The sequence below is a fragment of the Excalfactoria chinensis genome, chromosome 1 (assembly GCF_039878825.1).
Source record: "Excalfactoria chinensis isolate bCotChi1 chromosome 1, bCotChi1.hap2, whole genome shotgun sequence".
Lineage (NCBI taxonomy): Eukaryota > Metazoa > Chordata > Aves > Galliformes > Phasianidae > Excalfactoria > Excalfactoria chinensis.
In genome coordinates this window covers 128409926-128430292 of record NC_092825.1, presented here as the reverse complement: position 1 = coordinate 128430292, position 20367 = coordinate 128409926, and the positions used below count along the sequence as shown (strand labels likewise).

Here is a 20367-nt window from a genome sequence, read left to right as displayed (position 1 = left end):
ACAAGGTCATCCACAGAAAGCTGGAATATCCCTTACTGGACTTGGACTGACCCAGGTAATCAAATAACCAAGCTCTGCTTTCACAGAAAGTTGTACTTGAGGTGACTTCCAGACAAGATTTAGCAAGCGCACTGGAGTGACATGGAAGATTTAGCTGCCCTCTCACAAACACAGATGATTGTTATTCACATTCATTGCATATTCACACATTTCTTTCCCTCAGTAGTTTCCTAAATTAGCTTCCTTTTTAATGTTACCTGAGCAAGGGCCTTTGAAATTTCATTTTTGTTTGTTTATTTGTTTCCTTTCTAAAGGGCAGGTGAATTTATTTTTCTAAGATCTAAAGGGGTAGTTCTCAGAATGAGAACTGTCTGTGCTCTGTTATGTTTCCTCTAACCAGTTTGTTTGCTCTGATACACGTCTCCCATGCATTTGTCTGTAGGTGATGTTTTAACATAAAGGACTTGTTTTCAATTCCAAATCAGGTTTAAAACACATGGCTTCAACCTTTTCTTTCAAACAGTAACCCAAGAAAATGATACAAATGCATTCACCTATGAGTTAACTGATATGTTCGGTTTTAGCTTTGTCATCTTATGCTTATTATAGCTTTCTCAAGCATGTGTTCACCTTTCTGCATGGGAAAGCAAAACTTAATTTTGAAGCAACATATTTCCAAAGGTTATTTCAACCATTCTGGTGTGAATCAGGTTATTTAGCAAAGTACACTCTCTCCTGTGAAACTTCCAAGCCACTGATCTGTGGATACTGACTCAGCAGAGCAATCAGTAGAAGTTCAGTACACGTTAGAAAGATACAACAGCTGCTTTTTTCTTAATGTTCCTATGGTGCCCTTGCTGACCAGGAGCACTGCAGCCTATACTTGGCCTTGGTTTATAAAGGCTGTGCACTTTCAAAGAAGAAAGATGTAACTGGTGAAAGAAGAAAACTGCATGCTAAAAGTTGAATGCTAATGAAGTTACTTAGCCCAAGAGAAACAGGGTGGATTGTCTACCTTTCTCTGTCACGCCAACATTTCTTTGAGCTTTTACATTCCGTACCTAATGTTGATGTGTGTTTAGAAAAGGGATATTCTTCTTCCCCAGCCAAGTGTATTTATCTGTCCTATGGTGTACATTTTAAGAAGCTAGGGATTTGAATGCTTTAAAACATACCAGTGTCTTTTAGGAAGTTCTTGGATAAGCATGATGTAAGCTGGGTTTTTACTTATAAAGATATACCTATACAGTGCTGTTCATTTGAGTGGACTAGCATATTTATAATTAAGGAGGAGTCTGGTCCATGTGCTATTATAACTTGTCATTTAGTTGTAGTGCTGCTAAAAATGACCTACATACTCCAAACATGAATATTTCAGAGTCCTGAGCATAATCATTTAGGCTGCTGTTCACTTTGTAGAAAAAGCTGAACTCAAGGAAAGGAAAACAGTAATAAACACCTAATTCAGAAAAAAAATTAACCAAAGCCAAATTCCATATTATAAGTGCACATACATCATGGAGATTCATGAGGAGTTTAATTGTCAGTGTACTGCCTTTGAGAGCCAGATCCCATGTCTTTGACTGTTCTGATTTTCTTCTAGCTGATGTCCCTGCCTGAGTTGCTCATGCAACTAATTCCTGGACTAAATCAAAAGAAGAAAGCTTAATTTTAACACCCTGGAGACTTTAAGAGAGGCTTTCCCCCTAGAATAATATAGAAAAAAAGCAATTAACTTTGTCAGTAATTTTTTCACTTGCATGTTTTAATTATTTCAGCAGTATATTCAAATGAGTTCTCTGTACCCCTCTTTGCTCTACACTTGATTTGCCAATGAGATAAGATCTTAGTGTTAGTCACATCACAATGTCTCATGAAGGAACTAACCTGAAGACGGATTTCACTCCTAGCTGAACCTATATAAGTCTGATGGGAGGAGATATTCAGCCACTTTGCTACTTGGTCAGTAAACTGTAATCTCCTCTAAAGCTACAGAAAAGTTGAATGATTTTGAGTAAAACTAGTTGGTTTCAGAGTAGTATCTGTATATTACAGTAAATCTCTGTGCTTTGGTGCTCAGCAGTTTATTGTGCTTTAATCAGGTAGGTTTAATCCTGCAATAAACAGTGATGCCATTGTACTACTCTTCGTGCAGTGTGTACCTCTGTGTTCTCAACCAGGGCTATGGGCTCCTGCATGACTAACAAATCTGTGCTTTGTGCACCATGTATCAGGAGGCACACTAAGACTCAGAAAGTGTTAATGAGGAGGAAACACAATTCCTCGCACATCCTAGACTTCAGAATGTGTTTTCATCTCTGCTTCTGGCTGCTGGTAAGGAGCATGGCTCTGTGTTATGCCTTAGGAAAGCAGGGTGTCAGGACACAGCTGGAAGACTAAAATCATTACAGTCAAAGATAATGAGATGTTCCTAGCTCAGGTCTATGGCATGGGCCAGTAGAAGGGTACCTATGCTGACATCAACAGGAGACATGAAAAATATCATGCCCAAAGAAAATATACAAATATACAATCATGTTAAAAGTACAGCTTTATTCAAGTTTATATTTCCCTTATATTTGGCTTCTGTCTTCAGAACCTGGAAGGCATAGTAGCCTCCCTCCTTTCAAGAGTTTCTTGCTAACTGCAGAATGTAAGGGTGTCTTTTTGAGAGGCTCACAGTGAGGCATAGTTACTGAAAACTGTATTTCTCCTGATGCTAGGGAGCTGTGAGAAACATCCACACATAATGCTTCTGAAGTGTAACCCATGCCTCAAGCTTGCATTGCCCCAACAGTCCAATGCCACCAGCTATTTCCTGACTGCTGGGAGCCGGACCTGATCATTAACCCTTATGTCTTCTGGGTTTAGTGTTTCTAGTCATCTGATGAAATCTCTTGGCTGAACTAAATCTGTGCCTTTTCCAGCAAAATCTTGCCCACATGTCCCTTCCCAGATTTTTTTCTTGGAGAGGAATTGTTACTTGGGAAGGATCTGATGGACTTGCTGCCATGGGCCCTGTCTCCTTGTACAACATAAAGTCCAGAGCAGCAGGCATCCAACTGGAATCTTTACCACCCACCTGCTCTTCGGCTGTATTCACACCTAATCTGTGTCCTGTGTTAGTAGGGGTCCATGAACATTCTTTCTCTTATTTAAGGTTCTATAAAGAGTGGCTGTCAATTAAACATTATTTACATTTCAGTTTTCAAACAAAAACTGTTGATGTCTGACCTGCATCCTTTTGTTTGTAGGAAACATTTCCCTTGTAATCAATGAAAATCTTGTTTATAATTAAACTGAGAACAGGGACCATCCTTAATTTACTTCATTGTTTGGCATCTTTCTATTTAAGAAGCATCAAGGTGAGAGCGGGAAATATCTCTTTGAAAAGGTGTTAAAGAATATCTTTACTGAGTTTAAGCACTGTGTACACGTCTTGGGTAGGAAGAGAATATTTGAACTAAACGGATTCCCTGGGGTCAGAATCACACCAGGAGATATATGGCCCCAGGTGGACATCCTTTTGATAAAGGAGAAACAATTGGACCTCAGCCTTGTTGTCTTTGATCTCACCTCAACAATTTGTGAAGGCATCTTTACATCTTTTTCTTTACTAGGAGAGTGGTGAGGTCCTGGAGCAGGCTGCCCAGGGAGGTTGTGGATGCCCCAGTCCTTGGAGGTGTTCAAGGCCAGGTTGGATGGGGCCCTGGGCAACCTGATCTAGTAAATGTGGAAGTTTGGTGGCCCTGCCAGGCAGGGGGGTTGGAGCTTCATGATCCTTGAGGTCCCTTCCAACCCAGGTCATTCTGTGATTCTGTGATTCTGTGATTCTGTGATCCTGGAGCTGTAGGGGTTGGGGGAGATGTCCTGGATCTGGGCTAATCTTTAAAGTTTCCCTTCTGTCTATCTGTCTGGAAATACAGAAAGTCTAAAATCAGTCTTTGGATGAAAAAAATCAAGTTCCTTTTTCCTTTTACCCTCACTTTTCCCTGGTTATCAGAGTGACTTTAGGACAACTGGCAAATTACAGATGCTCCATTTCCCAGTGAAACAATAAGCCATAAAACAAGCTTACTGGAACACAGTTGCATTTCCCATCATGTCCCATAAGACCTGAGGAGTAACCAAGTGCTTCCATCCTAAACAACAGGAACCACTTTCCATGCTGGTCATTCAGGGCATCTACCAGAAAAATGTTCTCTAGGGACCAAATCAGTGTTTCTTGAGCATGCTGTGCAGTAATAGGGCAGGTTCAGCCCCCTCAACAAATTTGTAACAAGGGCCAAGAGGGAATGACATTTTCCATTGTCAGAGTAATGCCACTTCAAAGTAAAGGCTAAATAATCAATGCTCCCATCTAGTGGTGAAACCGTACCCAATTGCCTAGACATATTGGACATAGAGTTGAGCTTTCCAGGGGTTACGGTGTTGGATGCCTCATGCCACAGATGCTGCCACTCCTTGGAACTTCTGTAGGGATTTGCGTACTGGACATCCAAAAGCTGAGGAGAAACCAACTAATAAACCCAGTTAAAACTATAACATTAAAAATAATAAATAAAATAATAACATCAGCACCAAAAGATCTTTTAAGGCAAGATGAGAGTGGAGAAACAATTGCTGAGGTATGGGTATCTACCTTGTTTTTGTTTTGGTTCCTAAATCACATAGGACCTTTTCAAAATGTTATCTAAGGTTAGTAATTAGGAACAGATTCTGATAATTCTTGTTGTAGAGTTGATTACCATGTAATTAATATGCTAATGTTCTAATACACTGCTGATCTTGTAATTACTGGCCAGAGGAAAAAAAGAGAAAAATCTTTTTTTTGTTGCTGTTGTTGTTGTTTACATTAGAAAGCTTACAGTAAGAGGTGAACAATTACCATATGCTCAATCTGTGACATTACTGGGAGTCACCCCATGACACTATTGTAAATCACTTCACGAGGTCTGCTCAGTTCTTCTTAATATGCTTATTTTCAATTGTTATGCTTGGAAGCTGAGCAGATTATCACGAAAATGGTTCTGCTCTTCTAACTGTGTCTTTTTTTAAAGGCACAGCTGCTGCCTAAAGGATATACCCAGAAGCAAAATTCATTAATGATTCTGAGACACTACTTTGTCACAAGAATGAGCTGTACAATTGGGAACAAACTTTAAAATATCACCTCCTGTTAGTCTGTAACTGTCACTTCTCTTTTTTGACTTCACTGCTTTTTTTTTCCCTACACCTAGATACAATAATGCAAATAGCAATATAGTTCTAACACCAATCTCATCTATGCACTTTCCAACAACACATTTCTGAGTGCTTTGCATTACCATAATTTCCATCTTACAGAGCCATAATTCCCAAATCTCAACCCACTGCTGTCTGTGATAGAGTTTACCATGAGTCAAAGAACAGGACACTTCTTGAGGGGATAAAACAGCCTGGCGTTCATGTCTTCAGCAGCTGAAGGACAAAAAGGCAGTTCTTTGGACAAGCGGTAGGACTTGAAGCAACAGAAAGAGCTTGGCTAGCATTTCAGTGGGTCCCACATGTGAGGAGGAATTACAAACTTTATTAACCTAAGTAGGAGGGAGATGGAGAAACATAGGTAGTACCTGGCTAGATGTTAGCTGAATGTCTAAAATGTTCTCTCCAAAAAAAAATAAAAATAAAAAAAAAATAAAAAAAAATGTTATTCCCCTATTGGCAAGACATGAATTTAACAACTCAGCTCAAGGTCCAAACTGAATCCTTAGAATGGCTTATGATGGTTTATGACAGGTTGGTTAATCAAAGATTCTGTTTTTATTGACAGGGATGAAATAATCCAATAGAAGGCAGTCTTTCAGACAAATCCAACAAAAAAATTGAAGCATGTTGACAGGAATTAGGCAAAAAGAACTGCTAAAACTACTGATGCAAGAGCTGCTAAAATCTTATTCTAGTTAGAACATATCTGGCAGCGTATGCATCTTATGCAAAGCCAATATACCTGTAAATGAAGGGAGAGTCATTGGCAAATGGATGAGAACACAAACCAGATGGATGGCTGTCACAAGAAGTTAAGCAAGAAAAATCACTTTGCAAAATGAGAGGAATGTAAAAGAATGCTTGGATAGCAAAGAAACCCGAGACACTGCCTTAGTGAAGCAAGAAGTCAGGGAAAGGAAAGATCAGACTGAAATTAATACCACCTTGTCAACAAGGTACTGGGTGCTGCTGGTAGAGATCATTCCTAGGAAGAAGTGTGTCTGTGAAGTCCCGGCTGTATTCCAGTGCGCAAGGCAAAATAACACAGAACTGCATGGACAGTCACAGCTCTCAAAACTTGTGCTGATGTCAGCCAGAGATTTTTTGATAATGAACAGAATAGCTTGCCATCATGTTGACTGCATCCATAAGTATACTGCATACAACAACACATATGGGCCCAATTTTCAGGTTGTAGAAAACAGCCATTCCTGTAGAAAAACACCTGAGAATTTTAGACTCAGAGAATACAATATGATGCAAATCTGTATCATGCTCCAGACAGCTAAGAAAGGAATGAGTGCATCATCAGAGCAAAATATTTTCTGCCTGTTCTTTCAGTTTAGGGTAACCTTAAGAAATTGGCAGCAAGATGTGCTACTGTTAATGTATGTTCAACTTAAAAAAGATATTAGGGCTGGCAATTTATCTTGCCAGTTTCTTGCCTTACCTTTCAGAAGTCTGGGTAGCACAAACATCTCTTGAAGATTGAGTTTCAACAGGACGCTGGCAGAAACCCACCTTCATCAAAATGAAGTAACTAATAAAAATTCAGATGGATGCATCCAAGCAATGACTTGTGGCTCTGTTACTGCAGTTAGGGCAGTAAGTGGTTTATGTATTCAGGTCTTCCATCTCTATAGTAATAACCTACGCACAGATTGAAGAAGAGATGTATGCAATTGTGTTCGGTTGCAAGGGTTTCCATTAATATGTGTGTGGGAGAAAAGTGATTGTGGAATCTCGTCATACATTACCCATTCTGGCTGTATTGCAAAACCATCTGAAAAACCGCATCTATAAATATTTTTATTCCTATTTGGTTTGCTATTTGAATAACATGGCTAGTCATTAAGCACCAGGGCTCTGAGACACATACTTCATGCAGATTTTAATTTTATATTAATTGAATATGTTTATTTTAACACTGGTAGCAAAGGGAAAGGTGTAAAGGAGCCAAAAGGAGCATTGCAGTAAACATATTTTGATTCATTCCTGCACAAATTTGATACTACTGCTGACAGAGAATCATCAGTAAATAAGGTGACCTTGAAATCTGCAGTCATATGAGGCATTAAATAAAAAGAAGACATGACAAAAATGACAGAGCATTTGACTGTTTATTTTCACCTCCCATGCATTCCACTGTCAAAGGATGAAGAACAAAAAAGCATAGCATCTGTGCTAAGGATGCATCTATGAGCATTAATTAATTATAATGCCAGTCCACTGTGTGCTGGATGCAGTGTCAGTCTCTCAACAAACACTCTACTCATTCCACTATCATCAACTCAATTATTTGAGATGCTTCTCTGCAGGTGTATGCGATGCGTTCTTTTAAAAGCTCCTTTGTGATGAAATATTCTCAATGACTTAATGTGTTTTCCCTTATGCCACAGGTTGTTAAAAGCCCAATCACATAGCCAGTTCAAAAGCCTGCTGGTAACATTCAAGCTTACAATTTAGCAGAAGTCAGCCAGTAACAAGAAAAAAGTGACTTCTCTATTGAAGCCTAGCAAACCACTCAGAAGTATGCCACAGCCTTATTGGGTTGAAGTCCATTCTTGCCTTATCCTTCAGTCTTAGGGTGGAGAGTGCAAGGTTGGGGTTGCTTGTGTGGGACCTACACCAAGGAGGGGACACTGGAGATGACTGCAGGGCTGTGGAGGGAGCACATGGAAAAGAGCAGAGCAATGTACTTAGAGCCTCCTTTCTAGTGAGTGGAGCCGTGGGAGTTGAGAGCAGACACTTTGCACAGGTTGACAGGTTATTCATTCAGCAGCCTGATGAATATCAGCAGACACAGGGATCAATGGGTTAACATTGTACCATGCTTAGTTTTATCCTGAGAACTAAAAAAAACAAAATCTCTCTATGCTCTGAGGGACTCCTCTGGTTCAAGTGAGATTTTTAGGTCTTGACTAAATATCCCTGTACCTTTGTGGCAGCACAACGGCTATTTAAATCAAGGATTCATCAGACATTCACACCCCAAAATCAAATCACAAATAGTCAAGTGTATGTAGGATTGTAGCCAATACTGTTGGTGTTGCAATTCCATACTTGGTACATGAGCGCATGTGTTTTATCTAGTAAAATCACTTTTCCAAAGTAAAGTGAGAAAGAGAGAAGAAAAAGAAAGAAAAACTTCCATTGATGCTGGCATCTTGGGCTTCTGTCACGTTATCAGCCATCAGGTTTCAGCTGACTTTCACAAATGCAGGTGACAGTACATGGTACTAGAAAATCAACACCTCTTCATTTGTTTCTTGCTTATACTTCATAGAAATCTTCTATTTCCTTACCCACTCCTAAAGATCACTAAATTGTCATTGTACAAAATAATGAGAAAAATGTAAAGGAGAATTCTGGCTACAGATATCCTGGAAACTTCCTGCCAAAGGTTGCTCTGTTAATACATACTGCAGTGCATATACTTTATGGATGTGGAATATAATTAATGGGCGTTATTACCTGTGTCCGATTTTAAAGTTACTGTTTCAAGATGATGCCACATTCTCACAATACTCCCTGGCTAAATTATACTCCCACAGTAGAAAGAAGGGAACAAATTTAGGACTATTAGCTGGACAAGCACATGACCCATTGCTTCATTTTGCAGTAGAAATGATGTACAAGTAGATTAGCTTGTGCTCAGAACTCTGTCTTATTTACTGTTCTTTTTTACTCTGTTTTCATATATTATGGGACAGTCAGACTAAAAACATGCTGTTGTTATAGCTATGTACAATGTGTTCTTCCTCCTTACTGAATGTTTACTTAATAAAGCTATTTGTCAGAGAGACAGAGGACAAATTGGAGAAGCCCATTTTATATTGCTAAAACTAAATTCAGACCTGATAGAGACTCACAGAAGTGGTGCATCAGTTCTTCCTATTAGGCATTTGATCCTGCCTCCATACAAAATAATGAAAAATTCCCATTGATTCCAGGGTTTGAGAGCAGGGCTCAACTTCAAGATATCAGCTGAACAGCTCTTTGGTAAATGGTGACATGGCTGACTATCAAGCCCTTCATTAGGATGGCATGCTGTAAGATGTTTGTCTTATATTTAATAAACTTACTGTACAGTCATGATGTTCTGCTGCTAAAAAATGTAGCTGTGCATGATACACCTCCCCATGAGTTCCTTTCAGGAAATGTAGACGTTTTGTGTATTTGCAATTACTCCCATCCTATCTGGCAGTCACTATGTTTCTTTCTTTGGATTCCAGAACACAGGATTTATGTGCCTTTACATTACCTTAATCTTAGTTTGCTCTTGCATCATCTTTGGCACCAGGCACACTAACAGATCTTCTGGGTCTTATTCATTGTTAATAGGTGCATGACCTCATTGGTAGCATCTTCTTCCATAATCCCGGACCTTAGAGTGACCCTCTTCTCAAATCCTACCTGCTGGGGTTTTACTTTTGACTTTACTACCTTCTTCTCCTGGGACCAGCTGATATCTGGTACAAGAGCACATTCCGGGAGTGGAGGAAAGCCATCACTCTTTGTGTTAGCAAGTACAGGAAATGTCTAGATTGAAATGGAATAGGACCATAAACTCAAAGTCATATTTATCAAATGCTTTCCTCACCACGCTGAAGCTTTTTTTATCTTTAGATCCAAGCATTGTTTTGCCTTGCCTTCCCTTACAGCCAGTCCTTCAGCTCTCACTTTCAGTTTTGTTTCCCTCTTTCTCCAAATGGCTGATGAAAGCTTCCAATCTTAGCAGCACTTCTATCTTACATGATCTGTTCAGACTTCGGATACAGACTTAAAGAACTGTCCAATTATTTAAGGCAGAGAAACCGGTTATTAGCCCAAGAGGATTTCCATGTAATGGAGAAACACAGATGTTCACAAGTTTCCTCTTATGAGGTGTGTGTCACTGCTCCCTTAGCATTCTCTGGTGGGCAGGTGGGCCAAATATTCCAAGGGCTGCAATCTGAGATGGATATGTACTCACAGATGCTGAATACGTATTATACAGAGACCCTAAATTGATACCACAGTTTCCTGCAAATTTCCCAGATGCTATGATTCAAATGTTTCCATAATGTGGGGAAAAGCAGCACTTTCCCTGCAGTCAAGGGAACTCAAGGGTTTCCAATTATCATCACACACTCAGTCTTATTAGCACAAAATTTAATTTGCGTTAATCAGACTGAGGTGGGTAGAGCGCGAAATTAACTTGACTTTCATTTCGCATTGTACAGTAAACTGACTTGGTTGGAATCGCTGTAGAAATCTGAACTGTGAATGATGGATGAGATGAAAAAAAAGGAAAAAGAAGGAGAATAAACAGTACTGTATAAACATCACTGGACTAAAAGGGACACAATATTAATTTCAGTCGTTGGGAGAAAAGCTTCACCTCCCTCTCAAATCAAAGGGCACGTTGCCCTCAGCTGCCCTGATATTTTGCCACTCAAGCTGAGAATAGAGTTTGGATCCAATTTTTATTTTTTCTATAGCATTCCCTCTATTCTGAGAGCTATTTATGCTCAGATGATCTTGCCAATAATTTTTCAAACTGCTGTTTTTGCCAGAAAACTACAATTTAATGAAAACAGAAAAATATTATGTCCAGTGAAATTTCCAATCTCTGTTCAAAACCCAGAGGGAAAGAGGAGCATTTAACAGAGACTAGGCAGTGGTCGTGGGGTGTCCAGCTGCAATGTGAATCTACTCCTGGTGAGGAAGACCTCACACCTGAAATCCTGCGCATCTCAGAGAAACTCTCTGATGATTGGCTTTTCTGAAAGTGTTTTTCTTTGAGCTCCCTTGAAAGGTTTCTGTTTCAACTCAATGAAGAATAAAGGCTTGACATTTTCATTCTTTCTTCAGAAAAGAACTCTATTTTCCAGCCAACCCTAACATTAATTCCCTTCTCCCAGCTCTCCGCCACCTTTCCTGTGTTGCTAAAATAAGTGTTTAGGAGGTGGGAGCTGCCCTACTGGATCCACAACAGCTTCCACCTGAATCATTTCCTTATAACTAACAGGAAAAATGAAACAATACTTCTCAAACATTGGCTTGCAACTTTTTCAATCATGTTTTAACAGTTCTTTCCACCCTTTGCCATGAACTGAGATTTCTGTCTCAAAGAAAACTGCAAATTTCACAAGGCCACTGATACAGTGAGAAAGTTGCAGGAAAGTTTGGAAGATATACAGTCTCTGGTGAAAAAAAAAAGAGGAAAAACCCTTTAACTTCTGAAAACAGTTCCAGTCCATGGACATAAAGAACCCATTTCAAGCAGAGGGAGACTTAAGGTCCCAGCTGTGGTAGAGGCAAAATTAGCACTATTTTTTGTACCATCTTTCCTACCTGTTAAAGTGGTGGTGGAGCAGCCACCTGTGGAAGAAGGATAGTGACAAGCAGTGGAGAGCAAGATGTGGACTTGGGCAGCTTCAGTTGGGGCAGGAGAACTGCGAAAAGGGATACGTGCTTAGTGCACTAGTGATATGTGCCTAAATCCCACAATTCTTGCACAAAAATGGTCTTTTTCTTTTTTCTTTTTCTTCTTTTTTCTTCCCCCCCAGGGAAGGAGTAAATTTTATCACCAAGTGGGTGATACTACTTACACTATTTACTATTTTTAAACTGTGAAATGAGCTGGAAAATAAAGGCTTTAATTAAAGTTGTCTTTCCAAAGCCCGTTCCTTGCAGAAAAGTGACACCATTTCAAAACACAGTTTTTCTTGTATGTTTCTATTTACTTTCCCATTTTGCATGTAATGGCTTCTATTTAAGCAGTTTCTGCAACATATTTAACATTTGCAGATGTAACTACAACATGTTTGAGTGAAAGGAGAATGAAGTTGTATAGTATCTTTTGTGCTGCCAAAAAGGTGGGGAACACAAAGCACACTAAAGGTTATTTTCCCAGATTAATGTCAGAACTCCTGCTTCTATTATTTAAACAGAGCATGTAATGTTTGCACTGTAAAGTTTGAATCTCAAAGTACCAAAGCAAGACAAGAATGGGCTTTGCCAATCCTTCCCTTTTACAGTGGTGGATAAAAATTGCTGACTCTTTTAGTGGGAGTAATTGGCCACAAAACAAGAACTTTAATTGTGTTTTTAGCAATCTTGGAAAAAGAAAATGTATTTGCATGTACAGAATATGATACATAATCTGGATGGATGCAAACAGCCATTAAACCACAGCACCGTTCATATTTCTTTATTTGTCTTATAGCATTTGGAAAGTATGCATGACGAGAACTGTTTTGCTATGCTGATCTATCTGCGCTCTCCTGCTGAGGAGAACAAGCCTTATTTTTTTAAGGCTGTGTAGGGCAGAAAACAAGGCAGCATTTCCCAGTTCAGCTACAAAGTTACATGAAACAGTATACTAGCAAGAACTAGCTCTGCAGCCATGAATAACCAGCAACCAAGCTACTCCTGGGAAAGCTCCCTTGCATTTCAAATTAACAAGAAAGAGCTGACCCATTTCCGAGGTATAAAGCAACTCCTACCAGAAAACTTTCTTCAGTTCCTATCCAGGTGAAAACTGTCTATGGCTTCTGAAAAAGTGCTATCACACTTCAGGCTATGAATTCCTCCTTCAATTTGTTGCTGATATGAGAGACATGCCTCTGCCTGTGGGAACTTTTCATGCTGCCCATGAAATGCAAGTGCCCATGGTCAGTGGCCAAATGATCTGAGGGGGGACACTGGGAGTAGCAGCAGGCACTGAGGATGAACTTGAGAGCTTTCCAATCAGACGGCATATTTTTTGGTCCTTCCATTTATGCTAGATAAACCTGCTACCCTGAGGCTGGTTGTGGTGATGAGGATAGGCTTGATGGCAAAACATGAGGCTGATTCTCTTCTGAGGAGGTGTACAATTTGCTGCACCGTGGTCTGATGCATAGCCTGAAGTGGTGACCCCCAGCCCTGCCTCTGCAGAGGTCAGGTTGTCTCTGAGCATGCAGCCTGGAGAAAGGGCAGTGAGCCTGCAAGAGAGTCAAGGAATGAATATTTATGTGCCTTGCTGCTATAACACCAGCCCTCTAAATATTTATTTCTTCTTTGGAAGGCAGTATCCCACTGTACTTTGAGGGAGCTGTAATTTCAAAGCATTTCCCTTCTCCCCTCCCTCCCCCTCTCCCTCCCCCCCCCCCCCCCCCCCCACACACACTTTCTCCTTTCTTGATGATCATGCAGATGTGGCACTTTTTTTTCCCCCCTTGAAAACCTGTTCCATACAAACATGTTTATTTCAGTTAACCTTTTCAACTGAAGAGCCATCCCACTGCAGCTTGTCAATAATGCTTCCATAAATCACAGTCCTGCACAGTACAGCCAGAGATTAATTCTGAGCAATTTTGTGTACAAAATTTGCTTCAAAACTCATATATCTCTAGGCATTTATGTACATATCTGGAATACCCAGTAAGGTTTTGCAATGTCCGATTTTTAATAAGATTTTTCTAAAGGCTACAAGTAACTTTAGCAACCTCATCTTCTATTGAAAGCAATAAGGAACCAAGGCACACTCCTACAAAGAGTACTGGGGATAAACAAACAAGCTTACAGGACTTGAGCAGAAATGAGGATGAGTTCATTGCCTGAGTTGATCAAAGCAACCAGACTTTATGAATGCTTTACTGCACTCATCCTTAGGGTGCTATGGTCTTTTGCTCATGAAGGCTTTGCTTGTTAATGGGATGGATGGAGCTTTATGATGTTTGTGGCTTTACCTGAAGGATGTTTGCTGGGCTTGGTGGGGTGGAACACCAGAGGGGACAGAAGGCCTCCAGCCCTGCTCACACTGAAACCCACACCCTCTTACTAACAAAACACAACTGAATTTAACATTTTACAGTTTGGGGTTGATGTCTGAAATAACGGGAAACTGGAAGAAAACACAACCTGAAGATAGCACTGGTATATTCATCTTCTTATTTCAGCTTTTTAACATTTCATATGAATCTGGCTCCTTGAAAGAGAGGAACAACTGAAGTGGGCTCCGGCTCAACCTACTGGACTATGCAGGGTGGTAAACAGACAGGTGACTCTTGTCTGATTGAAAGCCCATGCTGTGGACATGAGAGTTCATGATTCTTTCCTAAGGAAAATGCTAGTGGGAGTAAAGCAAAGAATAGCCTGTGACTTGATTACCCTCTCCCACATCTGAATCAGCACTGAAGGACAGGATTTATTAACACAGGTTTGGCCAGGAGTAAGTTAGCACTTTTTCCTCAAGAGCAGAGAAAACCAGAAAGAAAAAATGTCGCTCTTATCTTTGAGTCCCAGAGCAGCTTCAGAGATGGCTCAGCTTCATTTGGTGGTAGCTCTGAACCCACTCCCATTACATTTCCTACCACACCTTGCTCAGAGTGGACAAGCATCAGCCTGTGTCTGTGCCAGCCTTCCAGACACATGTGCAAGGATGCATATTTCCCTCAGAGATACCCCATGTCATGCTGGAAAGAACCTTCCCCTTCTTTTCGCACATCTGTTCTGTGCACAAAGATGGAGCCCTTATGGGTGCCTACCCCTCCAGTGTATAAGAATCTCCGAGAGCCCGGCTGAATCATATAATCATAGAATTGCTCAGGTTGGAAAAGACCTTCAAAATCAATGAGTCTAACCACAACCTACCCATTCCACCCTAACTCTTACAACCCTCCAATAAATCATGTCTCTGAGCACCACATCCAAACGGTTCATAAACACATCCAGGGATGGCGACTCAAACACCTCCCTGGGGAGCCTATTGCAGTGCTTAACAACCCTTTCTGTAAAGATGTTTTTCCTGATGTTCAACTTAAACTTACCCTGGCACAACTTGAGGTCATTTCCCCTCATCCTGTCACCTGTCACCAGTGAGAAGAGACCAACCCCATTCTCTGTATGAGCACCCTTCAGATATTGGAAGAGAGCAATAAGGTCTCCCCTCAGCCTCCTTTTCCCCAGACTAAACAGCCCCAGTTCCTTCAGTGGCTCCTCACATGGCATATTCTACAAAACCCTCATGAATCATCTCACCACTGAGCCCATCAGGATACTTTTGAAGGGCAACAAAACAGTTTTCTTTTGAGTGAACACAATTCTAACAGTCATCTGCCATGAGCCCACACAAGGAAAACAAACCATGCTCTTTCTTCAAGGGCACCTGCTAATTGAGCTCAGAAGGCTCTGTTCCTAAATCCACAGCCGTGTCTGACACTGCAACATCAAAATGTGTCTGAAATGCACAGAAGCCAACACCAGTACCTACAGTTTACTGAAAATCTACTTGATGGTCAACACTAATGATAGACTGTGAGTCCCTCATGAGAGGCCTGACCAGAGGAGCAGGGCCCAGCACTGCAACTCAATGATCCAGGCTCACTGTTTCCAGGGATGCTGGAGAGATGGAGCTGTGGTGTGCATCTTCCTTCTCTGCTCAAGCAGGGATTTCAAGGTTTGCAGCAAGAGAGCAGTCAACCACCACACACATCCTCTCAGGCTGACAACTGGCTGAATGTGAACCAGCACTGTGCCCAGGTGGTCAAAAAGGCTAATGGCATCCTGGCTTCTATCAGAAATAGTGCAGCCAGCAGCAGAAGGGAGGCAATCATTGCTCTGTACTCAGTGCTGGTGAAGTTGCACCTCAAGAATTGTGTTCAATTTTGGGTCCCTCACTACAAGAAAGACATCAAGGTCTTCGAGTGTGTGCAGGGAAGGGCAGTGAAGCTGTGAAGGCACTGGAGCACAAGTCTTATGGAAGTGGATGAGGGAAATGGGATTGTTCAGTCTGGAGTCTGGATGCTCAGGGGAGATCTTATCACTCTCTACAATGACCTGAAAGGAGGTTGTGGTGAGGTGGGGGTCAGCCTCTTCTCCCAAGTAATAGGATAAGAGGGGATGGACTCAAGTTGCACCAGGAGAGGTTTGTGTTGGATATTAGGAAACATTTATCCTCTGAAAGAGTGGTGAGGCACTGGCACAGGTTGCCCAGTAGCGGACCCTACAGGTGTTCAAGAAACACATGGATGTGGCACTGAGGGGAATGGATTAATGGGCAGGGTGAAGATAGGTTGACAGCTGGACTAGATCATCTTAATATTCTTTCCAACCTTAATGAGTCTATGACTGTATGAACAAGGAACAACAAGAAGCATGTGATGTGTGGCCTGGAGGTTCCTGCTCACTGCAGCAACCTTACTAGCTTCAATTTTGTTCAGAACAACATAACACTAAAACAAAACCACAGTTATTCAGGTAAAACTTGATAGAATCGAGAGAAAATTTCTCCTCTACTTCAGTGGAACTGTAGTGGCTGTGGACTTACTTTGACAGGGCTGAATGAGTTTGCAGCAGGTCTTTAAGGGTCTTTGTGTACTGTATGCTTCCAGTTTAAATGATGACTGCAAAGATCTGTTATAAAACTTTTTTCAAAGAGAAGCAAAAGCTTTCTGTGTCACAGTTTTTAATATACTGTGTCTCTTAGCCATAGTAAGTCAGGTTATTTATCCCCTTTATTTATATGCATGCTCTACCACTGTAACAAAACAAAGTGATAGATGCACCCATACCAGTAGTTAAACTCTATAACAAAGAAGCAGCATCTGTGTGTAACTTTAGCCTTTTGTTATCCATTTATACAAAAGACAAATTCCTCAAGCTGTGAACAGGTGAGAATGAATTCTTTACCATCCTGACTCTTCAGCAATTACTTTGATCTCAGACCTTCCTGCGGGCTGCTTCAGCATCAGCGGGGCCTGATGCTCATCTCACAGACCTTATACCAATTCCTTTCCTAATTTCCAGGGAAGGTTTTCTTAATTACACCACTGTAATAGAAGACAGAATCAGGCCAATGGTGAGAAATGCAGGATGCAGAGCTCTTGCGTCCAGAGCCTAAGCCAAAAGCAAAATGTCAAAGGCATAAGCAAACCGTAGCAGATTGCAGACTAACTCCACCTGCCTCCTGGAGATAAATTTTACATTTAGATGTGTAGGTACAGCTCCCACTGCAGTCAATAAAAATTGTGCTCAACCGGCATTATCTGCCACCAAGCCAAGAGCTCATTCTGGAACTGCTGAAAGAGAGGAGAGTTTCTGGGTGACAAGCTCTCCTGATACAGCATTTAAACCATCTCAGTCTCCCACGTAGAGCATCTCAGCACTACCGACTTTCCTGCACTGTCCACTTAATTTATGCTACTCATTTACATTCTACTCCAGATTGAAATTCTATTTCACCTATATTAAAAAAAGAAAGCCCACTGAAGAACTTGCACGTTTTTCAATAGTAACAGATGGGAGAATCTGGAGAGCTCCACAACTTTAGATTCCTACTTTAAAATTAATTGAATTAATTAAAAACTCGAGTGAGCTGTAGCCACCTTTTCCTCTGTTACTTCAAACATGTGCTTGTGGTTCATTGCGTGAGCCAGCACATCGTTTTATAGGTAGATGCATACATTTAGATTATCTGATGGAAGCATGCAGGAATATCCCTCAATCAGCGGTGTGTCAATAGGGCCAGTATATGTGTATTCCTACAGTGCAGTCCCTACCAACAGTATTTTTGTTGCCTTTATGACACGTGTGTGAGACAGTCAGCCTGGTTGCATCATGGCAGTCATCACACTGATGATGTCCCAACCCTGGAGACACTCAAGGTCAGGCTGGGCAGGGCTCTGAGCACCCTGATGGAGCCGTAGGGGTGTCTGTTCATTGCAGAGGAGTTGGACTAGATGGTCTTTAAGGCTCCCTTCCAACTCAAACAATTCTATGATGCCACAAAACCTGATTTTTATATTCTTGAAGAAATTATCTCCAGGTCTGAAACCTGTTTTTGTCCGAGGCTCAGAGGGAAAAGAAATGTTATTTTTATACATTAATTGTGCCGCAGTTCGTGAAACTTCTCAATTAAGTGGAATAAAGAAGTGGTTGAACTCTGGGATTTACAGTCATTTGCTTTTGGCACGGAGGGCTAGCTCAGTACTCATCTTTTGAAACGTTAGCTCGTTCCTGATGGTGCTTTCCTTTCACACCCATTTCTCCCCTTCTATTTTCAAAGCCGCATCTCAGTTCAGCCGACTGCAATTGCTTTTGCTTTGCTACTATTTGCGTAGCTCTCCACACTTGTTTCCTCACTTCGCAGACATGCCTTTTGCAGGCGCGTTGTTCTCACCATCTCATGCTTCGCAAATGTGGGCACAATGAAGCTTCAGTCCCGGATGCCTTTCCCCAAACTTAAAGGACAGATCTGGCGCGACGAATGTTACCTAAGTGCTGCAGACTTATCTGTAGGTGAAAACTTACTTAGGCTATTTACAAAGTAAAACACTGTTCGATCAAGAACAAAGGCAGTAAAATACGCTATGAGGTATTATTAAGTGCTCAGTAAGGCGACGAAGGATTGCAACAATGCACTACCAACGGTGGCTGGAAGCACTGCGAGCACAGCGGGTCGATCGGCGCCGGGCACAGCGGTGTGAGCAGCGCTCACCGGAGCTCCTCTAACACCCACTTGAGCTCTCGCTTCCTTTGTGCTCGCCGCTCGAACGGCGCTGCCTCGCCTTGCGATCCTCCCTGCTTTTACGAAGGACTTAATGCGTTTCTTCTCAGGAGACCCTTCGGCTTAAAATATTTCCTTAATTAACGCAGCTTAATCTTCAAGAGCCAAAGCCGTCTGCGGCTCTCCCACTCCGCACGGGTGCCGGAGCCGCACTCTCCGGCCCAGTGGGGCACATCACCGCGCATCTCCAACTTTCCTTCAGGCTCCGGAGCCCCGTGACGACCGCCGCCCCCATCCCCACGCATCTCCCCCGGAGGGAGCCGCGGAGCCGACCCACGCGGCCCGTGCTGAGGGGGAGCAGGGCTGCCCCTCTCCGCAGCGCCCGCCCCTCCTGCCGGTGCCGCCCCTCCCCGAACAATGAGCCGGGGCAGCGCCGGCATGCCGGCCTCGACCGAGAGGTAACGGCAGGCAGGCAGGCGGGCGGGGAGGGGGGTGCTCGGGGGGCTGTCCTTTAGCGAGGGCGGGGTGGCTCCCGCGGGTAGCTGAGGGGGGTGGCGCGGTGCGGAACCGCCCGCCTTGCCTCTTCTCCCCTCCCCTCCAGCGTCGCTGCCATCCGGCGGGAGCCGGGGTGCCGCCCGCCCCCGCGGCCGCCCGCGCCCTGCGCTTTGTGCGTGCGGCCGGCAGCATGCGGGGGGAGCCGCGGCGGGTGGTGGTGGTGGCCGGCAGCCGGGCGGAGCGCCCCGGCTGCTGCTGCTGCTGCGCCTCGTGGGGCGGGCGCCCCGCAGCGCCCTGAGCCCGGCGGTGCGGTACGTAGGGCACCCCCGGCACCTTTATTTGTTCATTTAATTCTTTTTTTCCTCTTTATTTATTTATTTATTTTTGGAGGGGGGGAGGGGGGGCTGCGGGGTGGGGGGGGAGGAGGGCAAGGGGGAGGGTTTCTACCGTGCAGCGTTTTCTGGGAGGAAAATCCTATAGGCGAAGCCGTATGGATTCTCGGTGGCACAGCTCAGTGGCTTCGTGGCTGAGCAGCTCCCAGGCGGAGAGCGTGCAGGGTGTGTGTGCTTCGCAGGGCTCGCCTGCTCCGAGAGCCCGGGTAGATACGTTTAGAGAAGCGATGCTTTCCAGGAATTTAAATGAGTGCTTTTTTCTTTCTTCTTTTTATCTTTTCTTTTTTCCTTCTTGTTTTTTTCCCCCCTCTTTTCTTCCTCTCTTTTTCATCCACTTTTTTATTTTTTTTTATTTATTTTTAAATTGCTTTTTCAGGGTTTTCTGTTAGTTCCGTGTTCGCTTATGTAGACTGCGTTTCTAAGTAATGGGCACATAGAAATCGATAACCTCTAAGGAAGAAGAAAGAAGGTCTCGCCGAATTTACCGCTAATAAGCAGCGCAGATCGCTTCTGTGGGTAGCATGTATCGTTAGGTGGAGCGTTATCATCCCTAACGCTCAGCTATCAGCTGTAGCTCGCTCCGTCATGGCAATGTGTTTCAATTGGTACTGGACGGGGGGTGGGAGAAAAAATGCGTCGAGGCTACTCGTTCGAGCACTTCAGTTGCTAACTGCTGGGGCAAGGTTTAGGCATCTCATTGCTTCATCTGGAAGGAAGTATTCATGAGGAGGCTGGGGGCAGCGGCAGACCTTGGGA

The 20367-nt window shown here is 42.7% G+C and overlaps 1 protein-coding gene across 7 annotated transcripts in view; it reads left to right on the top strand.

The window, feature by feature from the left end:
- ST6GAL2 (ST6 beta-galactoside alpha-2,6-sialyltransferase 2) overlaps positions 1 to 20367 on the top strand; it is a 178642-nt gene that overhangs the window by 108409 nt on the left and 49866 nt on the right. The window contains exon 1 of one of the 7 annotated variants that reach the window (XM_072360026.1): positions 18908 to 19182. The exons of 2 other annotated variants lie outside the window; for them this stretch is intronic. The gene's annotated coding sequence lies outside the window, so the exon portion shown is untranslated. Of the gene's footprint in view, positions 1 to 18907; positions 19183 to 19423; positions 19531 to 19713; positions 19818 to 20367 lie in introns of those variants that run through there. 4 more of the 7 variants (XM_072359988.1, XM_072359981.1, XM_072359995.1 and 1 more) reach the window with 4 other exon arrangements.